At 35.1% G+C, this 7,556-nt stretch overlaps 1 protein-coding gene across 1 annotated transcript in view; it reads left to right on the top strand.

Annotated features, from left to right (window-relative positions):
• Positions 1–7,556, top strand: part of LOC133663264 (uncharacterized) — a 57,323-nt gene that overhangs the window by 2,176 nt on the left and 47,591 nt on the right. The window lies entirely within an intron of this gene.

The following is a 7,556-nucleotide window of genomic DNA, read 5'->3' as shown; positions in this document are numbered from 1 at the left end:
GAAAATGAAAAATATCAAAATGGCCCCCACATGCTTTAATTTTTCCGTGTGCGGCCCTCAGTGGAAAAAGTTTGGACACCCCTGGCCTAGAGTTTTTGTGGCCCTAAACCAGGGGTCGGCAACCCAAAATGTTGAAAGAGCCATATTGGACCAAAAATACAATAACAAATCTGTCTGGAGCCGCAAAAAATGAAAAGCCATTTTACATACAGATAGTGTGTCATGAGATATAAATTGAATTAAGAGGACTTAAAGGAAAATTAATGACCCTTTAAATCAGGGGTGTCCAAAGTGCGGCCCGGGGGCCATTTGCGGCCCGCAGGTCACTTTTTAACGGCCCCACGGCACATTCTAAAAATAGGATAAAAAAAACAACAACAACATAAAAAGTGGTATAAAAGAGCAACCAGGTGAACAAGAAAATGTTGCAATGTTTACTCTAATAACACAAAGCTGCCATGCAGGCTGTTTCTTTCTTTAAAAAATAATAATGAATCAAAATCAATGTCATTAGGAATTATTGACCTATTCAAGACTCCAATTACGTCACATTAAATATTCCACTTTGAGATATTCTTTGGGGGAAAATGTTGCATATTTTGTGTTTGCGATATAAAAAACTAAGCATTTTTTTTATTTTTAAGAAGGGCCTAAAACGAACAAACAAAAACCATAAACAACAATACAACTTATAATTGACGGATAGATCTGAAGTTGATCTCGAGATTATTGTGTTAAAAGTAAAAAGTAAAAAAAAAATTACAATTTATTTTTTAACACTTTAATGAGTAGGACCGTTTTAGTGTCATTTGTTTTTAAGTGTCATTGCTCCAAAAATAATAATTAATTAAAATCAATGTCGTTATGAGTTATTGACCTTTTTAAGGCTCCAATTATTATATAATCTCAAATATTCCACTTAAAAATTTTATTGGGTGAAAATATGACACGTTTTGTGTTTTTTCCATTAAAAAACAGGGTTTTCTTTGACAAAAAGAGCATACAACTTAAATCTTTAAAAACGTTATATTGACAGATAGACCTAGATCTAGAGATTTAAACCTTGAATAATAATAAAATAATAATACTGAATAATGACACATTTTAAATATTTTTTTGACCAAAATCCTTTGGGGGTCCTCGGCATCAAGCCTGAGTGGAGGCCTAAATGTATATTTGTTATACATATATTGTATTGGTTTTTAAAATAAAAAATATCAAAATGGCCCCTCTTGCTTTGATTTTTCAGTGTGCGGCCCTCAGTGGAAAAAAGTTTGGACACCCCTGCTTTAAATATACCTACAAATGAGGCATAATGATGCAATATGTACATATAGCTAGCCTAAATAGCATGTTAGCATCGATTAACTTGCAGTGACCAAATATGTCTGATTAGCACTCCACACAAGTCAATAACATCAACAAAACTCACCTTTGTGCATTCATGCACAACATTAAAAGTTTGGTGGACAAAATGAGACAAAAAAAGAAGTGGCATAAAACATGTCCTAGATAGAAAGTCGGAGAAAGTTATACATGAAAACAAACTACGGTGAGTTCAAGGACCGCCAAAATTAGTAGGACAAAACGGCGTTTGCCAAATACTCGAATCAGTGAAGCATGTTTAATATAAACAGTGTGATTTATAACAGGGCTGCACGGTGGAACAGGGGTTAGTGCATGTGCCTCACAATACGAAGGTCCTGAGTAGTCCTGAGTTCAATCCCGGGCTCTGGATCTTTCTGTGTGGAGTTTGCATGTCCTCCCCACTTCCTCCCACCGCCAAAAACATGCACCTGGGGATAGGTTGATTGGCAACACTAAATCGGCCCTAGTATTTAAGTGTGAACGTTGTCTGTCTATCTGTGTTGGCCCTGTGATGAGGTGGCGACTTGTCCGGGGTGTACCCTGCCTTCCGCCCGAGTGCAGCTGGGATGGGCTCCAGCGCCCCCCGCGACCCCGAAGGGGACAAGCGGTAGAAAATGGATGAATGGATGGATGATTTATAACAATTAGGGAGGTTTGTGTCATGTTTGTCCTCCTACAGAAACCATATTAAAACAAAATATATATTTTTTCCCCCCTCATCTTTTTCCATTTTTCATACATTTTTGAAAAAGCTCCAGAGAGCCACTAGGCGCGGCTTGCCGACGCCCGCCCTAAACAAAGTTTGTGGCCCCACTTTGGTCTTTTAACGCAGCCATGTGAGTATTAAGTTGTGTTTAGTAGGGAGGTGCTGTCAAATTATTATTTTCTTTAAAAGCAGATTAATCACACTTTTTTGAATTTGGATTAACAATGATTAATCGCAGGTTAATACTTGCCTGCATAATTAAAATTAAATTATATATTTTTTAATTTTGCCTATCATTCACAATCCTTTTGAGAGACAAGAACACATAGAGTACAGGCCAAAAGTTTAGACACACAAAATATTTGTATCAACAAACCTTTTTTTGAGCAATTTAACAATACATATAAGGTATAGATATACATAGAAATATAAGACAATGTAACAATATCAACAAGGTAACAATAATAACAGTTCATCCATCCATCCATTTTCTACCACTTGTCCCTTTTGGGGTCGCGGGGGGTGCTGGAGCCTATCTCAGCTGCATTCGGGTGGAAGGCGGGGCACACCCTGGACAAGTCGCCACCTCATTGCAGAATAACAATTAAATTACTTTAATAATAATAACCTTTTATTACATAAAATTGAGCAAAACAGTGCAAAATTGGTAAGCTATATATGAGCAAGATCGTGCAAAATAAGTAGAAAAAAAAAGATGTATATTTATAATGTTTTAATTTTTTCATATATACATATATATATATATATATATATATATATATATATATATATATATATATATATATATATATATATATATATATATATATATATATATATATATATATATATATATATATATATATATACGGTACAGGCCAAAGATTTGGACACACCTTCTCATTCAATGTGTTTTCTTTATTTACATGACTATTTACGTTGTAAATTGTCACTGAAGGCATCAAAACTACGAATGAACACATGTGGAGTTATGTACTTAACAAATAAAGGTGAAATAACTGAAAACATGTTTTATATTCTAGTTTCTCCAAAATAGCCACCCTTTGCCGTAATGACTTTTTCGCACACTCTCGGCATTCTCTCCATGAGCTGCAAGAGTTAGTCACCTGAAATGGTTTCCACTTCACAGGTGTGCTTGAAACTCATCGAGAGAATGACGTCATGACTCCTATTAGCTCCATTGTTAGCTGACTTTTATTTACGAGTTAACATGCAATGAATAAAAACGAATACAATACAGGCCAAAAGTTTGGACACAACTTCTCATTCAATGCGTTTTCTTTATTTTCATGACTATTTACATTGTAGATTGTCACTGAAGGCATCAAAACTACGAATGAACACATGTGGAGTTATGTACTTAACAAAAAAGGTGAAATAACTGAAAACATCTTTTATATTCTAGTTTCTTCAAAGTATCCACCCTTTGCCCTGATTACTTTTTCGCACACTCTCGGCATTCTCTCCATGAGCTGCAAGAGGTAGTCACCTGAAATGGTTTCCACTTCACAGGTGTACTTGAAGCTCATCGAGAGAATGCCAAGCATGTGCGAAAAAGTAATCGGTGTTAGCAATATTGTTCTTACAAACGCTAGCATTGGCATTTTAAAGAACAATATTGATAATACTTGGTTAATATTCAGGTGACAAAATGGAAATGGGGTGTTGTTGGTGCTTTTTGGATGTTTTTTAGTGGGTTTTATGGGCACAATGACATCCTGGCTCCTATTAACTCCATTGTTAGCTGACTTTTATTTACGAGTTAACATGCAATAAATCAAAAAGACATACAGTACAGGCCAAAAGTTTGGACACACCTTCTCTTTTAATGCGTTTTATTTATTTTCATGACTATTTACATTGTAGATTGTCACTGAAGGCATCAAAACTATGAATGAACACGTGGTGTTATGTACTCAACAAAAAAAAGGTGAAATAACTAAAAACATGTTTTATATTCTAGCTTCTTCAAAATAGCCACCCTTTGCTCTGTTACTTTTTCGCACATTCTCTCCATGAGCTACAAGAGGTAGTCACCCGAAATGGTTTTCACTTTACAGGTGTGCTTGAAGCTCATCAGGAGAATGCCAAGAGTGTGCAAAGCAGTAATCAGTGCAACGGGTGGCTGTTTTGAAGAAACTAGAGTATAAAACATGTTTTTAGTTATTTCACCTTTTTTTGGTAAGTACTGCCTACAGTGACAATCTACAATGTAAATAGTCATGAAAATAAAGAAAATGCATTGAAAGAGAAGGTGTGTCCAAACTTTTGGCCTGTACTGCATGTCTTTCTTATTTATTGCATGTTAACTCGTAAATAAAAGTCAGTTAACAATGGAGCGAATAGGAGCCAGGACGTCATTGTGCCCATAAAACCCACTAAAAGACATCCAAAAAGCACCAACAACACCCCATTTCCATTTTGTCACCTGAATATTAACCAAGTATCAGCTATATTGTTCTTACAAATGCTAATGTTAAGGACCTACTTTTAGGTCAGAGAGCTAACTAGCTCATGCTGCTATATTGACATCATCAGCAGATGAACTGCTGCATCGTCTCTGAGCTGGTGAAAGTCAGTTCTAAATGAAAAATAATGCCTCTCAGCTGTATAGTAGAAAGTTGTGGCCATAGACCGAGATGTTTGTTTGACCTTGACATTCAATTTATACCCCGGTGATGGCAATAAAGACACGAAAAGACAATCGTTTGCAACCACCTTTTATTGAGAATTATGATTATTGTTCATCTAAATGGGAAGATATAAACATCCATCAGTCAGCATCCCAGTGAGAGCAGACATTGTACAGTAAGTGATTGTTTTATTATGTTTGTTGTCTCTCATAAAGTCTGCCATGAGTAGTAGTGTTGTTGTTGAAGGAAAAGCGAACGTTGTGATGCGTTTTATTTTCATGACTATTAACATTGTAGATTGTTACTGACGGCATCAAAACTACGAATGAACACATGTGGAGTATACTTGACAAAAAAAAAGATGAACTAACTGAAAACATGTTTTATATTCTACTTTCTTAAAAATAGCCATCCTTTGCTATGATTACTTTTTTGCACACTCTTGGCATTCTCTCGATGAGCTACAAGAGGTAGTCACCTGAAATGTTTTTCACTTCACAGGTAGCTCATCGAGAGAATGCCAAGTGTGTGCAAAGCAGTAATCAGAGTAAACGGTGGCTATTTTGAAGAAACTAGAATATAACACATTTTCAGTTATTTCACCTTTATTTTGTTACGTGCATAACTCCACATGTGTTCATTCATAGTTTTGATGCCTTCAGTGACACTCTACAACGTAAATAGTCATGAAAATAAAGAAAACACATTGAATGAGAAGGTGTGTCCAAACTTTTGGCCTGTACTGTATGTCTTTCTTATTAATTGCATGTTAACTCGTAAATACAAGTCAGCTAACAATGGAGCTAATAAGACGTCATTGTGCCCATAAAACCCACTAAAAAGCATCAACAACACCCCATTTCCATTTTGTCACCTGAATATTAACCAAGTATTAGCAATATTGTTCTTACAAACGCTTAAGGACCTACTTTTAGCGGCGCATTGATCACAGAGAGCTAACTAGCTCATGCTGCTATATTGAAATGGAAGATTTTTAGAATATAATATAGAATAGAATAAAATATAATATATATAGAAATGGATGGCCTACAAAGCGCCCTAAAAAACATTCAAACACCTCCATCATTGTTTTATATAAATGCTGTAAGTATATATGTAAGGCAGATACTGTAGTATTAATATAATTTGCTAATTTTAAGCATATGGTGATGCATTAATTTCACAGACGTATCACAACGTTCACTACTTCCTTCAATAACAACACTAATAATCATGACAGACTTCATGAGAGACAACACACATAATAAAACAATCACTTACTGTACAATGTCTGCTCTCACTGGGATGCCGACTGATGGGATGTTTATATCTTCCCGTTTTGATGAAAAATTAATCATGATCCACACAAGGGGTTAAAAAAAAACAAGCCGGGGCCGCAAATGAGCGCCTTTCTAGCCTTTCTCCAGGTATAAGTTGAATGTCAAAGTTGACACAATTCTCGGTTTATGGCCACAACCTTCTACTATCCAGGTAAGAAGCATGATTATTAATTTAGAATTAACTTTCACCAATTTAGACACGATCATGATGCAGAAGCTCAATATGTCAATATAGCAACACAAGATAGTTAGCTCTCTGTAAAAACAGTGCGCCTGTGTAAACGCTTATCATAACAATGTTGCTAAAACTTGGTTAATATTCAGGTCAGGAAATGTAAATGGAGAATTGTTGGTGTTTTCTGCATGCATTTTTAGAGTGATTTAGCGGCGAAATGGATCACTCCCACAAGCCTCATTGCTAGCCACGAAGAACGAGCCGATTATTACAAATTAGAATGCATAAAAAAAGAAAAACGTGTTCATCAAAAAATTGTGAATAATAGGCAGTTCCCCTTTAAACTTGACTTTGCTATTTCGACGCAAATTAAATTTTCTTGTCAGAATGTCATACAGCAGAATGCAATTGATCGTGGTGCACAGCCACTACAAAAAAATTGCCGCCAGATTTTAAAAATGTGAGTTAATTTTCTTACGTGAAAACAAATTAAAAGTATTACAATGTAATGTAGCCTGCAGAAGAAGTCACACAAAGTCCGGCACTCCTTTTCACTTTTATTGCCAATCTTATGCTAACAATTAGCCAAATTCCAACACGTATTCCCTCACTTAATCATTCTCCGCCAACATGGTGTGTTCATGACCATGGGAACAATGAACATTATTAATAAACAAACCTAACATTAACACCAGCAGGTCGTTATTGTATGAATATATATATATATACATATATATATATATATATATATATATATATATATATATATATATATATATATATATATATATATATATATATATATATATATATATATATATATATATATAATATATAATATAAAGTACAGTCTACAAAACCACCATAAAAAGATGCTAGATTTGATGCTAGTCGTTTTTAGTAAAGAAAAAGTCACGCAAAAAATTGGAGAAGTCTCTAGAAACTTAAAATATTCTCAACAAAATACAATACATTTTTAAAAAAAAAAGTACCAATGATTGTCACACACACACTAGGTGTGGTGAAATTTGTCCTCTGCATTTGACCCATCCCCTTGGTCACCTCCTGGGAGGTGAGGGGAACAGTGGGCAGCAGCGGTGCCGCGCCCGGGAATCATTTTTGGTGATTTAACCCCCAATTCCAACCCTTGATGCTGAGTGCCAAGCAGGGAGGTAATGGGTCCCATTTTTATAGTCTTTGGTATGACTCGATAATGAGCAACAATTGAAAAATCGAGCAAATGATTAAAAAAAACCTATATATTACAAATTACTAATAACACATATTTGTTTTAAAAGTATACATACATTTAT

This window comes from Entelurus aequoreus, linkage group LG13, assembly GCF_033978785.1.
Source record: "Entelurus aequoreus isolate RoL-2023_Sb linkage group LG13, RoL_Eaeq_v1.1, whole genome shotgun sequence".
NCBI classification, from domain to species: Eukaryota; Metazoa; Chordata; class Actinopteri; order Syngnathiformes; family Syngnathidae; genus Entelurus; species Entelurus aequoreus.
This window is presented reverse-complemented; position numbering and strand designations above follow the sequence as displayed.